Below are 18,653 nucleotides of genomic sequence, written 5' to 3'. Positions count from 1 at the left end.
GTGTCCCCAATGGGATCCTATTCCCTACATAGTGCACTGCTTTTGACCAGGCTCCGGCAATAAGTAGTGATCTAAGTAGGGAATAGTTTCCAAACTCGGATGCAGGATAGATGTTAATACGATTTTAAATAATTCTAATAACTTTACGATTTACATTAATTATTTGTATTTTGACAACCTGCATTTACAAATTGTGTACTTACTGTTTTGTCTTTCATTCCATCTTGACCATATTACAGAACTGACATGCCCTAAGACCAAAGTGTATAAGGCATGTGGCTCTACTATCCAGCCAACATGCAATTCAAGGTATCCATCTCATTCCCATCTCATCTCATTCTCATCTCATCTCAACTCATTCCCATCTCAACTCATTCTCATCTCATTACCATCTCATCTCATTCCCATCTCATCTCATTCTCATCTCATCTCAACTCATTCCCATCTCAACTCATTCTCATCTCATTCCCATCTCATCTCATTCCCATCTCATCTCATCTCATTCTCATATCAATCCCATCTCATCTCATTCCCATCTCATCTCAACTCATTCCCATTTCAAATCATTCCCATTTCATCTCATTCCCATCTCATCTCATTCCCATCTCATTCTCATCTCATTCCCATCTAATCTCATTCTCAACTCATCTCATTCTCATCGCATTCCCTTCTCATTCCAATCTCATCTCATCTCATTCTCATCTCATCTCATTCCCATATCATTCCCATATCATTCCCATCTCGTCTCATTCCCATCGCATCTCTTTCCCATCTCATTATTTTACACCACTACCTAAAGTACATGCATTCTTAAAGGTTTCCATTCTATGCCAAAGTTTCTAGTCTGTAATTAATAGATTTTTCTTGCCATAGATACAATGAAAAATATGTGCATTCATGTCAGGGGGCACAAATGACCCGTGACATTGTATGTGACTCATTCATGGAGGGCTGTTCCTGCCCTGAGGGTACCATCTTGTTCAACACATTCTCTGACACCTGTGTTCGTGACTGTGGTAAGGATGTGTCAGTTTAAGGAATACATTGTTTAATTGTGTCTCAAAGTACCAGCATGTATGACGTAAGATCTTATTTTCCCTCCAAGGATGCACAGGACCTGATGGAAAACCCAAACAGGTAATAATGTGGATGTATACCACAATTAATCTGTCAGAAGAAATGGTACAGCTCACTTCACATTAAGCTCAATTTGAGCACCTACTTCTAAACATTTACCTTTCCAGAAACAAGACCTCCCTCTGCCCCCAGCTGTGCCCTCGATACCATATGTGAATTGATTGCCCCCCATCTATCTTCTTAGCTCGTGCTACTAGGTGACCTAAACTGGGACATGCTTAACACCCCGGCCATCGTACAAACTAAGCTTGATGCCATCAATCTCACACAAATTATCAATGAACCTACCAGGTACAACCCCAAATCAGTAAACACGGGCACCCTCATAGATGTCATCCTAACTAATTCGCCCTCCAAATACACCTCTGCTGTTTTCAATCAAGATCTCAGTGATCACTGCCTCATTGCCTGCATCTGTAATGGGTCTGCGACCAAACGACCACCCCTCATACATTTACATTTAAGTCATTTAGCAGACGCTCTTATCCAGAGCGACTTACAAATTGGTGCGTTCACCTTAAGACATCCAGTGGAACAGCCACTTTACAATAGTGCATCTAAATCTAGTAAGGGGGGTGAGAAGGATTACTTATCCTATCCTAGGTATTCCTGAAAGAGGTGGGGTTTCAGGTGTCTCCGGAAGGTGGTGATTGACTCCGCTGTCCTGGCGTCGTGAGGGAGTTTGTTCCACCATTGGGGGGCCAGAGCAGCGAACAGTTTTGACTGGGCTGCTCGGGAACTGTACTTCCTCAGTGGTAGGGAGGCGAGCAGGCCAGAGGTGGATGAACGCAGTGCCCTTGTTTGGGTGTAGGGCCTGATCAGAGCCTGGAGGTACTGAGGTGCCGTTCCCCTCACAGCTCCGTAGGCAAGCACCATGGTCTTGTAGCGGATGCGAGCTTCAACTGGAAGCCAGTGGAGAGAGCGGAGGAGCGGGGTGACGTGAGAGAACTTGGGAAGGTTGAACACCAGACGGGCTGCGGCGTTCTGGATGAGTTGTAGCGGTTTAATGGCACAGGCAGGGAGCCCAGCCAACAGCGAGTTGCAGTAATCCAGACGGGAGATGACAAGTGCCTGGATTAGGACCTGCGCCGCTTCCTGTGTGAGGCAGGGTCGTACTCTGCGGATGTTGTAGAGCATGAACCTACAGGAACGGGCCACCGCCTTGATGTTAGTTGAGAACGACAGGGTGTTGTCCAGGATCACGCCAAGGTTCTTAGCGCTCTGGGAGGAGGACACAATGGAGTTGTCAACCGTGATGGCGAGATCATGGAACGGGCAGTCCTTCCCCGGGAGGAAGAGCAGCTCCGTCTTGCCGAGGTTCATCTTGAGGTGGTGATCCGTCATCCACACTGATATGTCTGCCAGACATGCAGAGATGCGATTCGCCACCTGGTCATCAGAAGGGGGAAAGGAGAAGATTAATTGTGTGTCGTCTGCATAGCAATGATAGGAGAGACCATGTGAGGTTATGACAGAGCCAAGTGACTTGGTGTATAGCGAGAATAGGAGAGGGCCTAGAACAGAGCCCTGGGGGACGCCAGTGGTGAGAGCGCGTGGTGAGGAGACAGATTCTCGCCACGCCACCTGGTAGGAGCGACCTGTCAGGTAGCACTGTCAAACGCTCCCTGAAACACTTCTGCGAGCAGGCCTTTCTAATCGACCTGGCCGGGGTATCCTGGAATGACATTGACCTCATCCTGTCAGTAGATGATGCCTGGCTATTCTTTAAAAGTGCCTTCCTCACCATCTTAAATAAGCATGTCCCTCTCAAAAAATGTAGAACTAGGAATAGATATAGTCCTTGGTTCACTCCAGACCTGTCTGTCCTTGACCAGCACAAAAACATCCTGTGGTATTCTGCATGAGCATCAAATAGCCCCCGTGATATGCAACTTCTCAGGGAAGTGAGGAACAAATATACACAAGCAGTTAGAAAAGCTAAGGCAAGCTTTTTCAAACAGAAATGTGCATCCTGTAGTACTAACTCAAAAAAGTTCTGGGACACTGTAAAGTCCATGGAGAATAAGAGCACCTCCTCCCAGCTGCCCACTGCTCTGAGGCTAGGAAACACTGTTACCACCGATAAACCCAGTATAATTGAGAATTTCAATAAGAATTTCTCTACGGCTGGCCATGCTTTCCACATGGCTACCCCTACCCCGGTCAACTGCCCGCCACCCTCCACAGCAACCCGCCAAAGCCCCCACCATTTCTCATTTACCCAAATCCAGATAGCTGATGTTCTGAAAGAGCTGCAAAATCTGAAGCCCTACAAATCAGCCGGGCTAGACAATCTGGACCCTCTCTTTCGAAAATTATCTGCCGAAATTGTTGCAACTCCTATTACAAGCCTGTTCAACCTCTCTTTCGCATCGTCTGAGATTCCCAAAGATTGGAAAGCTGCCGCGGTCATCCCCGTCTTCAAAGGTGGTGACACTCTAGACCCAAACTGCTACAGACCTATATCTATCCTACCCTGTCTTTCTAAGGTCTTCGAAAGCCAAGTTAACAAACAGATTACTGACCATTTCGAATCCCACCATACCTTCTCCGCTATGCAATCTGGTTTCAGAGCTGGGTGCATCTCAGCCACACTCAAGGTCCTAAACGTTATCATAACCGCCATGGATAAGAGACATTACTGTGCAGCCGTATTCATTGACCTGGCCAAGGCTTTCGACTCTGTCAATCACAACATTCTTATTGGCAGACTCGACAGCCTTGGTTTCTCAAATGATTGCCTTGCCTGGTTTACCAACTACTTCGCTGATAGAGTTCAGTGTGTCAAATCGGAGTGCCTTTTGTACACACCTCTGACAGTCTCTATGGGTGTGCCACAGGCTTCAATTCTCGGGCCGACTCTATTTTCTGTATACATCAATGATGTTGCTCTTGCTGCTGGTGATTCTCTGATCCACCTCTACACAGACGACACCATTCTGTATACTTCTGGCCCCTCCTTGGACACTGTGTTAACTAACCTCCAGACGAGCTTCAATGCCATACAACTCTCCTTCCTTGACCTCCAACTGCTCTTAAACACAAATTAAACTAAATGCATGCTATTCAATCGATCACTGCCCGCACCTGCTTGCCCGTCCAGATTCACTACTCTGGATGGCTCTGACTTAGAATACGTGGACAACTACAAATACCTGGGTGTCTGGTTAGACTGTAAACTCTCCTTCCAGACTCACATTAAGCATCTCCAATCCAAAATTAAATCTAGAATCGGCTTCCTATATCCCAGCAAAGCATCCTTCACTCATGCTGCCAAACATACCCTCGTAAAACTGACCATCCTACCGATCCTCGACTCCGGTGATGTCTATGATCTATAAAATAGCCTCTAACACTCTACTCAACAAACTGGATGCAGTCTATCACAGTTCCATCCGTTTTGTCACCAAAATCCCCATACACTACCCACCATTGCGACCTGTACACTCTCGTTGGTTGGCCCTCGCTTAATACTCGTCGCCAAACCTGTAACGGTTTTCTTCCTGGGAAGGAGAGGCGGACCAAAACGCAGCATGGTGATTTATAAACATCTTTAATGAAAGATGAAAAACGTGAACACTATACAAAATAAGAAAACATGGAAAAACCGAAACAATCCTAACTGGTGCAAAACACAGAGACAGGAACAATCACCCACAAGATACCTAAAGAATATGGCTGCCTAAATATGGTTCCCAATCAGAGACAACGATAAACACTGATTGAGAACCACTCCAGGCAACCATAGACTTACCTAGAACACTCAACTGAACACAACCCCATAGATTACAAAACCCCTAGACAAAACAAGACACATAAATCACCCATGTCACACCCTGGCCTAACCAACATAATAAAGAAAACACATAAATACTAAGGCCAGGGCGTGACAAAACCCACTGGCTACAGGTTATCTACAAGTCTCTGCTAGGTAAAGCCCCGCCTTATCTCAGCTCACTGGTCACCATAGCAGCACCCACCCATAGCACGCACTCCAGCAGGTATATCTCACTGATCACCCCCAAAGCCAATTCCTTCTTTGATCGTCTTTCCTTCCAGTTCTCTGCTGCCCATGACTGGAACGAATTGCAAAAATCTCTGAAGCTGGAGACTCACATCTCCCTCACTAGCTTTAAGCACCAGCTGTCAGAGCAGCTTACAGATCACTGCACCTGTACATATCCCATCTGTAAACAGTCCATCTATCTACCTACCTCATCCCCATACTGGTATTTATTTATTTATTTATTTTGCTCCTTTGCACCTCAGTATCTCTACTTGCACATTCATCTTCTGCCGATCTACCATTCCAGTGTTTATTGCTATATTGTAATTACTTCGCCACCATGGCCTATTTATTTCCTTAACTTACCTCATTTGCACTCACTGTGCATAGACTTTTTGTTTTCTTTTGTTCTACTGTATTAATGACTATGTTTTGTTTATTCCATGTGTAACTCTGTGTTGTTGTATGTGTCGAATTGCTACGCTTTATCTTGGCCAGGTTGCAGTTACAAATGATAACTTGTTCTAAAGGTCAAATAAATCAAATAAATAGTCCACAAAAAGTTTCTAGTTTCATTGGGGCTTGTAAGTTGTCCAGCTCTGAAGAGGCTGGAGCCCTATTGTTTTTATCAATCAATCGGATGTATTTGATAAAGCCCTTTTTTTCATCAGCAGTGGTCGCAAAGTGCTTTCCACATACTCAGCCTAAAACTTCAAAGAGCAAGCAATGCAGAGGCAGAAAGACAGTGGCTAGGAAAAACTCCCTAGAAGGAAGGAACCTATGAATAAACCAAGAGAGGAACCAGGCTCTGACGGGTGGCCAGTCCTCGTCTTAATAAATTTGAAGTCTCTGCTAACAGTGTTTGTTTTCTCCCAACACAGTTTGGTGAGACTTGGTACAGTAACTGCCAGAAGTGCACGTGTAATGCTGACACACTGAGTGTCCAGTGTGAACCAGTGAAATGTCCACCCCAAGAAATTGTTACCTGTAAGAAGTACGGTGAGGTGTTGGTCAACGAGACGGTGGACTGCTGTCAGAAAAATACATGTGGTGAGTAGAGGCAGGATAGAGAGGCACCTTAACGTGGTACCAGGTAACCTGGGTACAAGTCTGCTTGTGCTAAATGTTTGACATATGACAAGGAGTGTAATGTTAGCACCAAAAAGGTCTTCATTCTAGCTACTTCATAAAGCCTTCATAAGCACTACATAAATGTGTTACAAAGCATCTATAACGTGCTTTATAAAGGGTTCATAAATGTGCCATAACTCTGTGACATAATCACCTGACTGTGAATAGTGTAGCTTGTCCCTGAGCTTGTGTACCAATGGTTTCTTACCTCTCTTTCTGCTGGAGGTTCTGCATATTGATTCCAACCTTAAAAGTAACAACAAAGACATTTAGCAGGTGTTTTAGGAAATGCCTTTGTCACACCAATTATAAAGCACAGGTTTGTCTAATTTGACATGGTTATAGATTATTTGTAACACATTTCTGTAGTGTTTATGAAGCCTTTATACTGACCATGTCATTGGACCATGTCACTGGACCATGTCATTGGACCCTGTCATTGGACCATGTCATTGGACCTTGTTATTGGACCATGTTATTGGACCCTGTTATTGGACCCTGTCATTGGACCATGTCACTGGACCTTGTTATTGGACCCTGTTATTGGACCATGTCATTGGACCATGTCATTGGACCATGTTATTGGACCCTGTCATTGGACCATGTCATTGGACCTTGTTATTGGACCCTGTCATTGGACCATGTTATTGGACCCTGTCATTGGACAATCATGCACCATAATTTAAAAACTTTGTAAAGTGATAAAACAGTGACGTCATATTTCTATTCCAAGAACGTGGAAAGGCACAGCGCTCACTCAAACATATCATGTACTTAGACTTTAACTTCAACCTGGAGGTAATTATTAAGCCCAGGATTAATGTAAATATTGTCATGAACATGGAGCAGGTGTCATGATGGCAACATGGTGCAGGTGTCATGATGGTAACATGGTGCAGGTGTCATGATGGTAACATGGTGCAGGTGTCATGATGGTAACATGGTGCAGGTGTCATGATGGTAACATGGTGCAGGTGTCATGATGGTAACAGGTGCAGGTGTCATGATGGCAACATGGTGCAGGTGTCATGATGGTAACATGGTGGAGGTGTCATGATGGTAACATGGTGCAGGTGTCATGATGGTAACAGGTGCAGGTGTCATGATGGTAACATGGTGCAAGTGTCATGATGGTAACATCGTGCAGGTGTCATGATGGTAACATGGTGCAGGTGTCATGATGGTAACATGGTGCAGGTGTCATGATGGTAACATGGTGCAGGTGTCATGATGGTAACATGGTACAGGTGTCATGATGGTAACATGGTGCAGGTGTGATGATGGTAACATGGTGCAAGTGTCATGATGGTAACATGGTGCAGGTGTCATGATGGTAACATGGTGCAGGTGTCATGATGGTAACATGGTGCAGGTGTCATGATGGTAACATGGTGCAGGTGTCATGATGGTAACATGGTGCAGGTGTCATGATGGCAACATGGTGCAGGTGTCATGATGGTAACATGGTGCAGGTGTCATGATGGTAACATGGTGCAGGTGTCATGATGGTAACATGGTGCAGGTGTCATGATGGCAACATGGTGCAGGTGTCATGATGGTAACATGGTGCAGGTGTCATGATGGTAACATGGTGCAGGTGTCATGATGGTAAAATGGTGCAGGTGTCATGATGGTAACATGGTGCAGGAATTGTGACTAACTTAACCGTTCAACAACTGTTATGTCTCAACCATTGTCTGACCCTTTTATTGTGTGTTCTTTCAGTGGCCAAACCTGTTTGTGTCCACAACAATACTGAATACACGGTGAGAAGTGACACTTCTTTGACACTCTGGCAGAATAGAGCAGTATTACAATAAATCATTTGTAAATTTTGCATAAAATAAACCTAAATATTGATTCCCTAATGAGAACATATAAATGCTTAAAAATGTTCATAAAAATGCATCATAAATGATCATAAATGTTAAAGATGTAAATGCTTAAGAATTGTAATGCTTTACATTTTCAAATAATGATGTACATATTTCTAAAAGGTTTATAAATGATATATCAACGCTTATAGTTTTTATTTTTTTGCTACTTGACAGCTTGGGGAGTTTTGGTCGCCCCCTAGTGACCGCTGTGTGAAGTATGAATGCACAAAGACAAACAGCCAGTTCATCGTTGTGGAATCCAAATTGAAATGCCCAGTGTTCCGTCCAGAGGACTGTGTCCCTGTAAGTAGATGAGGAAACTGGTTGAATGTGTTTGTTTGAAGTAAAGTAACTATACCTAAATATACTGCTTGCTTCATTTGATAGTAACTTGGAGGTTATATTGAATTTACACCCGAGTAACATATTCATAGATGATCATAGTTTTCCATTATAACATCTATACTGTGTTCTCTAGCTCAATAGACTGTAACTAGTCATATCCAAATTGAGCTGTACACTATTCTTTTTGACAGGGAACTGAGAAAACTGATGCAAATGGATGTTGCACAACCTGTAAGTTAAAACAATATAATGATTCATTTATAAATATTCATGATTTGTTGTATTTATTGTTTATATGTCAGATCTACGAGTCAAACATAACCTCTTATGAACCTGACCTCTTATGAACATAACCTCTTATCAAATCAAATGAATTTATATAGCCCTTCGTACATCAGCTAATATCTCAAAGTGCTGTACAGAAACCCAGCCTAAAACCCCAAACAGCAAGCAAAAGCTCCCTAGAAAGGCCAAAACCTAGGAAGAAACCTAGAGAGGAACCAGGCTATGAGGGTTGGCCAGTCCTCTTCTGGCTGAGCCGGGTGGAGATTATGACAGAACATGGCCAAGATGTTCAAATGTTCATAAATTACCAGCATGGTCAAATAATAATAATCACAGTAGTTGTCAAGGGTGCAACAAGTCAGGACCTCAGGAGTAAATGTCAGTTGGCGCTTCATAGCAGATCATTAAGAGTATCTCTACCACTCCTGCTGTCTCTAGAGAGTTGAAAACAGCAGGTCTGGGACAGGTAGCATGTCCGGAGAACAGGTCAGGGTTCCATAGCCTCAGGCAGAACAGTTGAAACTGGAGCAGCAGCACGGCCAGGTGGACTGGGGACAGCAAGGAGTCATCATGTCAGGTAGTGAGAGAGAAAGAAAGAGAGAAAGAGAGGGAGAATTAGAGAGAGCATACCTAAATTCACACAGGACACCGGATAAGACAGGAAAAGTACTCCAGATATAACAGACTGACCCTAGCCCCCCGACACACAAACTACTGCAGCATAAATACTGAAGGCTGAGACAGGAGGGGTCAGGAGACACTGTGGCCCCATCCAATGATACGCTCAGACAGGGCTAAACAGGCAGGATATAACCCCCCCCACTTTGCCAAAGCACAGACCCCACACCACTAGAGGGATATCGTCAACCACCAACTTACCATCCTGAGACAAGGTCGTGTTTTGCCCACAAAGATCTCCGCCATGGCACAACCCAAGAGGGGGGTGGGGGGGGGCCAAGGAAGATCACGTCAGTGACTCAACCCACTCAAGTGACGCACCCCTCCTAGGGACGGCATGGTAGAGCACCAGTAAGCCAGTGACTCACCCCCTGTAATAGGGTTAGAGGCAGAGAATCCCAGTGGAGAGAGGGGAACCGGCCAGGCAGAGACAGCAAGGGCGGTTCGTTGCTCCAGAGGCTTTCCGTTCACCTTCACACTCCTGGGCCAGACTACACTCAATTATATGACCTACTGAAGAGATGAGTCTTCAGTAAAGACTTAAAGGTTGAGACCGAGCTCTATAGGAGAAAGCCCTGCCTCCAGCTGTTTGTTTAGAAATTCTAGGGCCAATTAGGAAGCCTGCATCTTGTGACCGTAGCGTACGTGTAGGTATGTACGGCACTACCCAACCGGAAAGATAGGTAGGAGCAAGCCCATGTAATGCTTTGTAGGTTAGCAGTAAAACCTTGAAATCAGTCGTTGCCTTAACAGGAAGCCAGTGTAGGGAGGCTAGCACTGGAGTAGTATGAACAAATGTTTTGCTTCTAGTCAGGATTCTAGCAGCCGTATTTAGCACTAAATGAAGTTTATTTAGTGCTTTATCCAGGTAGCCGGAAAGTAGAGCATTGCAGTAGTCTAACCTAGAAGTAACAAAAGCATGGATACCTTTTACTGCATAATTTTTGGACAGAAAGTTTCTAATTTTTGTAATGTTACGTAGATGGAGAAAAGCTGTCCTTGAAACAGTCTTGATATTATCCTCAAAAGAGAGATCAGGGTCCAGAGAAAAGCCGAGGTCCTTCACAGTTTTATTTGAGACGACTGTACAACCGTCAATCTCTTTTTTTCTTGGGACCTAGAACAAGCATCTCTGTTTTGTCCGAGTTTAAAAGTAGAACGTTTGCAGCCGCCCACTTCCTTATGTCTGAAACACAGGCTTCTAGTGAGGGCATTGTTGGGTCTTCACCATGTTTCATTGAAATGTACAGCTGTGTGTCATCCGCATAGCAGTGAAAGTTAACATTATGTTTTTGAATGACATCCCCAAGAGGTCAAATATATAGTGAAAACAATAGTGGTCCTAAAACGGAACCTTGAGGACCACCAAAATGTTCAGTTGATTTGTCAGAGGACAAACCATTCACAGAGACAAACTGATATATTTCCGACAGATAAGATCTAAACCAGGCCAGAACTTGTCCGTGTAGACCAATTTGGGTTTCCAATCTCTCCAAAAGAATGTGGGGATCGATGGTATCAAAAGCAGCACTAAGGTCTATGAGCACGAGGACAGATGCAGATGGTCTGAAGCCATTAAAAGGTCATTTACCACCTTCACAAGTGCAGTCTCATTGCTATAATGGGGTCTAAAACCAGACTGAAGCATTTTGTATACATTGTTTGTCTTCAGAAAGGCAGTGAGTTGCTGCGCAACAGCTTTTTCTAAATTTTTTGAGAAGAATGGAAGATTCGATATAGGCCGAGTGTCTCTTGAGTGACTCTCTTGATCCTAGGTCCTGGCAGAGTTGTGCAGACTCAGGACAACTGAGCTTTGGAGGAATACGCAGGTTTAAAGAGGAGTCCGTAATTTCCTTTCTAATGATCATGATCTTTTCCTCAAAGAAAGTCATGAATTTATTACTGCTGAAGTGATAGCCATCCTCTCTTGGGGAATGCTGCTTTTTAGTTAGCTTTGCGACAGTATCAAAAATACATTTTGGATTGTTCTTATTTCCCTCAATTTAGTTGGAAAAATAGGATGATGGAGCAGCAGTGAGGGCTCTTCGATACACGGTACTGTCTTTCCAAGCTAGTTGGAAGACTTCCAGTTTGGTGTTGCGCCATTTCCGTTCCAATTTTCTGGAAGCTTGCTTCAGAGCTCGAGTATTTTGTATATTACAGGGAGCTAGTTTCTTATGACAAATGTTTTTCGTTTTTAGGGGTGCAACTGCATCTAGGGTATTGCGCAAGGTTAACTTGAGTTCCTCAGTTAAGTGGTTAACTGATTTTTGTCCTCTGACGTCCTTGGGTAGGCAGAGGGAATCTGGAAGGGCATCAAGGAATCTTTGTGTTGTCTGAGAATTTATAGGATGACTTTTGATGCTCCTTGGTTGAGGTCTGAGCAGATTATTTGTTGCGATTGCAAACATAATAAAATGGTGGTCCGATAGTCCAGGATTATGAGGAAAAACATTAAGATCCACCATTTATTCCATAGGACAAAACTAGGTCCAGAGTATGACTGTGACAGTGAGTAGGTCCAGAGACATGTTGGACAAAACCCACTGAGTCGATGATGGCTCCGAATGCCTTTTTGTAGTGGGTCTGTGGACTTTCCCATCTGAATATTAAAATCACCAAACATTTGAATATTATCTGCTATGACTACAAGGTTCGATAGGAATTCAGGGAACTTGGTGAGGAACGCTGTATATGGCCCAGGAGGTCTGTAAACAGTAGCTATAAAAGTGATTGAGTAGGCTGCATAGATTTCATGACTAGACGCTCAAAAGATGAAAACACAATTTTTTGTAAACCAGAGGAAAGAGTGCCTCCTACTGGCCCTCCAACACCACTTCCAGCAGCATCTGGTGTCCCATCCAGGAACTGACCAGGACCAACCCTGCTTAGTTTCAGAAGCAAGCCAGGAGTGGTATGCAGGGTGGTATGCTGCTGTCTTGAATGGAAGAGTCTTTATTCTAATGAGATTGCTAAGGCGAACACAGCCATGTTTAGTTTTGCTCAACCTAGATTGAGGCACAGACACGGTCTCAATGGGGATAGCTGAGCTGACTACACTGACTGTGCTAGTGGCAGACTCCACTAAGCTGGCAGGCTGGCTAACAGCCTGCTGCCTGGCCTACACCCTATTTCATTGTGGAGCTAGAGGAGTTAGAGCCCTGTCTATGTTGGAAGATAAGATGAGAGCACCCCTCCAGCTAGGATGGAGTCTGTCACTCCTCAGCAGGCCAGGCCTGGTCCTGTTTGTGGGTGAGTCCCAGAAAGAGGGCCAATTATCTACAAATTCTATCTTTTGGGAGGGGCAGAAAACAGTTTTCAACCAGCGATTGAGTTGTGAGACTGCTGTAGAGCTCATCACTCCCCCTAACTGGGAGGGGACCAGAGACAATTACTCGATGCCGACACATCTTTCTAGCTGATTTACACGCTGAAGCTATGTTGCTCTTGGTGACCTCTGACTTTTTCATCCTAACATTGTTGGTACCGAGGTGGATAACAATATCTCTATATTCACTACACACGCCAGTTTTAGCTTTAGCCAGCACCATCTTCAGATTAGCCTTCACGTCGGTAGCCCTGCCCCCTGGGAAACAGTGTATGATCGCTGGATGATTCGTTTTAAGTCTAATACTGCGTGCGGGTAAAGGAGTCTCCAATGACTAGGGTTTTCAATTTGTCAGAGCTAATGGTGGGAGGCTTCGGTGTCTCAGACCCCGTAACGGGAGGAGTAGAGACAAGAGATGCTCGGCCTCAGACTCCGACCCCTTGCTTAATGGGGAAAACCGGTTGAAAGTTTCTGTCGGCTGAATGAGCGACACCGGTTGCGCATTCCTACAGCATTTGCCTCCAGAAGCCATGGGAAAGTCCGGCTGCGGGGACCGTGCGAGGGGATTTATACTAACGTTACTATCTGTACTTACTGGTGTCACAAACACTGTTACATCCTTTCCTACAATGAACTTACCCTTGCCTAACAATTGCATCTGAAGCTGGGCTTGCAGCACATCCTCACCAGGCGATCGTTCTCCTGTATATTATGAGCACAGCGACTGCAATTAGAAGGCATCATGTTAATGTTACTACTTATCTTCGGCTGTTGGAGGTCCTGACGAACCATGTCCAGATAAAGCTTCCGGAGTGAAAAAGTTGAATGAAAAAAGAAAACAAGGCAAGGGGGTAACGACCAAGGTCATTCCATATCTTGACCTCTTATGAACATAACTTCTTATGAACCTGACCTCTTATGAACCTGACCTCTTATGAGCATAACCTCTTTAACCTGACCTCTTATGAACATAACTTCTTATGAACATGACCTCTTATGAACCTGACCTCTTATGAACATAACTTCTTATGAACCTGACCTCTTATGAACCCGACCTCTTATGAACTTGACCTCTTATGAACCCGACCTCTTATGAACCCGACCTCTTATGAACCTGACCTCTTATGAACATGACCTCTTATGAACATGACCTCTTATGAACCTGACCTCTTATGAGCATAACCTCTTTAACCTGACCTCTTCTGAACCTGACCTCTTATGAACGTGACCACTTATGAACATAACCTCTTATGAACCTGACCTTTAATGAACTTGACCTCTTATGAACCTGACCTCTTATTTTTATTTTTTTCTTACTTGACCTTTATTTAAATAGGTAGGCTAGTTGAGAACAAGTTCTCATTTGCAACTGCGACCTGGCCAAGATAAAGCATAGCAATTCGACACATACAACAACACAGAGTTACATATGGAATAAACAAAACATACAGTCAATAATACAGTAGAACAAAAGAAAACAAAAAGTCTATATACAGTGAGTCCAAATGAGGTAAGTTAAGGAAATAAATAGGCCATGGTGGCGAAGTAATTACAATATAGCAATTAAACACTGGAATGGTAGATCGGCAGAAGATGAATGTGTAGGTAGAGATACTGGGGTGCAAAGGAGCAAAATAAATAAATAAATACCAGTATGGGGATGAGGTAGGTAGATAGATGGGCTGTTTACAGATAGGCTAAGTACAGGTGCAGTGATCTGTAAAATGTTCTGACAGCTGGTGCTTAAAGCTAGTGAGGGAGATGTGAGTCTCCAGCTTCAGAGAGTTTTGCAATTCGTTCCAGTCATGGGCAGCAGAGAACTGGAAGGAAAGACGACCAAAGGAGGAATTGGCTTTGTGGGTGACCAGAGAGATATACCTGCTGGAGCGCGTGCTACGAGTGGGTGCTGCTATGGTGACCAGTGAGCTGAGATAAGGCGGGGCTTTACCTAGCAGAGACTTGTAGATAACCTGTAGCCAGTGGGTTTGGCGACGAGTATGAAGCGAGGGCCAACCAACGAGAGCATACAGGTCACAATGGTGGGTAGTGTATGGGGCTTTGGTGACAAAACAGATGGCACTGTGATAGACTGCATCCAGTTTGTTGAGTCGAGTGTTAGAGGCTATTTTATAGATGACATCACCGAAGTCGAGGATCGGTAGGATGGTCAGTTTTACGAGGGTATGTTTGGCAGCATTAGTGAAGGATGCTTTGTTGCGAAAAAGGAAGCCGATTCTAGATGTAATTTTGGATTGGAGATGCTTAATGTGTTCTGGAAGGAGAGTTTACAGTCTAACCAGACACCCAGGTATTTGTAGTTGTCCACGTATTCTAAGTCAGAGCCATCCAGAGTAGTGATGCTGGACGGGCGAACAGGTGCGGGCAGCGATCGATTGAATAGCATGCATTTAGTTTGACTTGCTTTTAAGAGCAGTTGGAGGCCACGGAAGGAGAGTTGTATGGCATTGAAGCTCGTCTGGAGGTTAGTTAACACAGTGTCCAAGGAGGGGCCAGAAGTATACAGAATGGTGTCGTCTGCATAGAGGTGGATCAGAGAATCACCAGCAGCAAGAGCAACATCATTGATGTATACAGAAAAGGGAGTCGTCCCGAGAATTGAACCCTGTGGCACACCCATAGAGACTGTCCGAGGTCCAGACAACAGGCCCTCCGATTTGACAAACTGAACTCTATCAGAGAAGTAGTTGGTAAACCAGGCGGGGCAATCATTTGAGAATCCAAGGCTGTCGAGTCTGCCAATAAGAATGTTGTGATTGACAGAGTCGAAAGCCTTGGCCAGGTCGATGAATATGGCTGCAGAGTAATGTCTCTTATCGATGGCGGTTATTATGTCGTTTAGAACGTTGAGTGTGGCTGAGATGCACCCAGCTCTGAAACCAGATTGCATAGCGGAGAAGGTATGGTGGGATTCGAAATGGTGAGTAATCTGTTTGTTAACTTGGCTTTCGAAGACCTTAGAAAGACAGGGTAGGATAGATATAGGTCTGTAGCAGTTTGGGTCTAGAGTGTCACCTCCTTTGAAGAGGGGATGACCGCGGCAGCTTTCAATCTTTGGGAATCTCAGACGATACGAAAGAGAGGTTGAACAGGCTTGTAATAGGGGTTGCAACAATTTCGACAGATAAGTTTAGAAAGAGAGGGTCCAGATTGTCTAGCCCGGCTGATTTGTAGGGGTCCAGATTTTGCAGCTCTTTCAGAACATCGGCTATCTGGATTTGGGTAAAGGAGAAATGGTGAGGGCTTTGGCGGGTTGCTGTGGAGGGTGCCGGGCAGTTGACCGGGGTAGGGGTAGCGATGTGGAAAGCATGGCCAGCCATAGAGAAAGGCTTATTGAAATTCTCAATTATAGGGGATTTATCAGTGGTGACAATGTTTCCTAGCCTCAGAGCAGTGGGCAGCTGGGAGCAGGTGCTCTTATTCTCCATGGACTTTACAGTGTCCCAGAACTTTTTGAGTTAGTACTACAGGATGCAAATTTCTGTTTGAAAAAGCTTGCCTTAGCTTTTCTAACTGCCTGTGTATATTTGTTCCTAACTTCCCTGAAAAGTTGCATATCACGGGGCTATTTGATGCTAATGCAGAACACCACAGGATGTTTTTGTGTTGGTCAAGGGCAGACAGGTCTGGAGTGAACCAAGGACTATATCTATTCCTAGTTCTACATTTTTTGAGAGGGGCATGCTTATTTAAGCTGGTGAGGAAGGCACTTTTAAAGAATAGCCAGGCATCGTCTACTGACGGGATGAGGTTAATGTCATTCCAGGATACCCCGGCCAGGTTGATTAGAAAGGCCTGCTCGCAGAAGTGTTTCAGGGAGCGTTTGACAGTGATGAGGGTTGGTCGTTTGGTCGCAGACCCATTACAGATGCAGGCAATGAGGCAGTGATCGCTGAGATCTTGATTGAAAACAGCAGAGGTGTATTTGGAGGGCGAATTAGTTAGGATGACATCTATGAGGGTGCCCGTGTTTACTGATTTGGGGTTGTAGCTGGTAGGTTCACACATCATTTGTGTGAGATTGAGGGCATCAAGCTTAGTTTGTAGGATGGGTGTTAAGCATGTCCCAGTTTAGGTCACCTCGTGGCACGAGCACAGAAGATAGATGGGGGGCAATCAATTCACATATGGTATCGAGGGCACAGCTGGGGGCAGAGGGAGGTCTATAACAAGCGGCAACAGTGAGAGACTTGTTTCTGGAAAGATGAATGTTTAGAAATAGAAGCTCAAATTGAGCTTAATGTGAAGTGAGCTGTTGAACCATTTCTTCTGACAGAACCTCTTGCGACGAGCAATCCCGGATCCGGGATCGTAGTCATAGCCTCAAACAAATTAGCATAACGCAGCGGACATAAATACCCCTAGAAACTTTTCCTATTCATGAAAATCGCAAATTAAATGAAATACATATATTCAAACACAAGCTTAGCCTTTTGTTAACAACACTGTCTTCTCAGATTTTCAAAATATGCGTTACAGCCAACGCTAGACAAGCATTTGTGTAAGTTTATCATGGCATAATGCTATGCTAGGCTCTGCTGGCAGCAGGCAACATTTTCACGAAAATAAGAAAAGCAACCAAATAAAATAATTTACCTTTGAAGAACTTCAGATGCTTTCACTCAGGAGACTCCCAGTTAGATAGCAAATGTTCCTTTTTTCAAAAATATTATTTTTGTAGGCGAAATAGCTCCCATTTGTTCATCATGCTTGGCTGAGAAATTGACCGGAAAATGCTACAACTATAACGCCAAACTTTTTTCAAAATTTGCTCCATAATATCGACAGAAACATGGCAAACGTTGTTTAGGATCCATCCTCAAGGTGTTTCTAACATATAAATTCGATAATATATCAGTCGAGGCAATTGGTTTCTCATAAGAATCGATTGGAAAAATGGCTACCTCAGTATTTTACGCAAGATTTTCTGTGGGAGACACCATGTGACAACTTGCAATATATGGTCCCTTACGGCTATTCTACAATGGAAATGCGTAAACAGACATCACAATGCTGTTGACACCTCGGGGAATACGTGGAAAACGTAAGCTCATTCGTAGCTCATTCAAAGCCATATAAGGAATCATTAGCATGAGGCGGTTTCAAAAACTGCGGCACTTCCTGGTTGGATTTCTATCTGGGTTACGGCTGTAACATCAGTTCTGTGGCACTCACAGACAATATCCTTGCAGTTTTGGAAACGTCAGAGTGTTTTCCATCCAAAGCTGTCAATTATATGCATAGTCGAACATCTTTTCGTGACAAAATATCTTGTTTAAAACGGGAACGTTTTTCATCCCAAAATTTTTATAGCGCCCCCTAATGCATAACTATCCCATTTTAGGTCACCTAGTAGCACGAGCTCAGAAGATAGATGGGGAGGGCAATCAGTTCACATATAGTATCGAGGGCACAGCTGGGGGCAGAGGGAGGTCTATAAGCAAGCGGCAACAGTGAGAGACTTGTTTCTGGAAAGGTACATTTTTAGAAGTAGAAGCTCAAATTGTTTGGGTACAGACTTAGCCTGCAGAGTTCTGTATTACTTTCTATCTTTGCAGTAGATTGCAACACCGTCCCCTTTGGCAGTTCTATCTTGGCGGAAAACGTTATAGTTAGCAATGGATATTTCAGGGTTTTTGGTGGTTTTCCTAAGCCAGTATTCAGACACGGCTAAGACATCTTGGTTGGCAGAGTGTGCTAAAGCAGTAAGTAAAACAAACTTGAAACCAAGGCTTATGAATCTGACCTCTTATGAACATGACCTCTTATGAACATAACCTCTTATGAACCTGACCTCTTATGAACATGACCACTTCTGAACATGACCTCTTATGAACATAACCTCTTA

General features: G+C 44.1%; 1 pseudogene; it reads left to right on the top strand.

The window, feature by feature from the left end:
- Nucleotides 1-18,653, top strand: part of LOC115117246 (mucin-2-like) — an 80,016-nt pseudogene that overhangs the window by 60,470 nt on the left and 893 nt on the right.

Source organism: Oncorhynchus nerka, linkage group LG9a (assembly GCF_034236695.1).
Source record: "Oncorhynchus nerka isolate Pitt River linkage group LG9a, Oner_Uvic_2.0, whole genome shotgun sequence".
Taxonomy (NCBI): domain Eukaryota; kingdom Metazoa; phylum Chordata; class Actinopteri; order Salmoniformes; family Salmonidae; genus Oncorhynchus; species Oncorhynchus nerka.
This window is presented reverse-complemented; position numbering and strand designations above follow the sequence as displayed.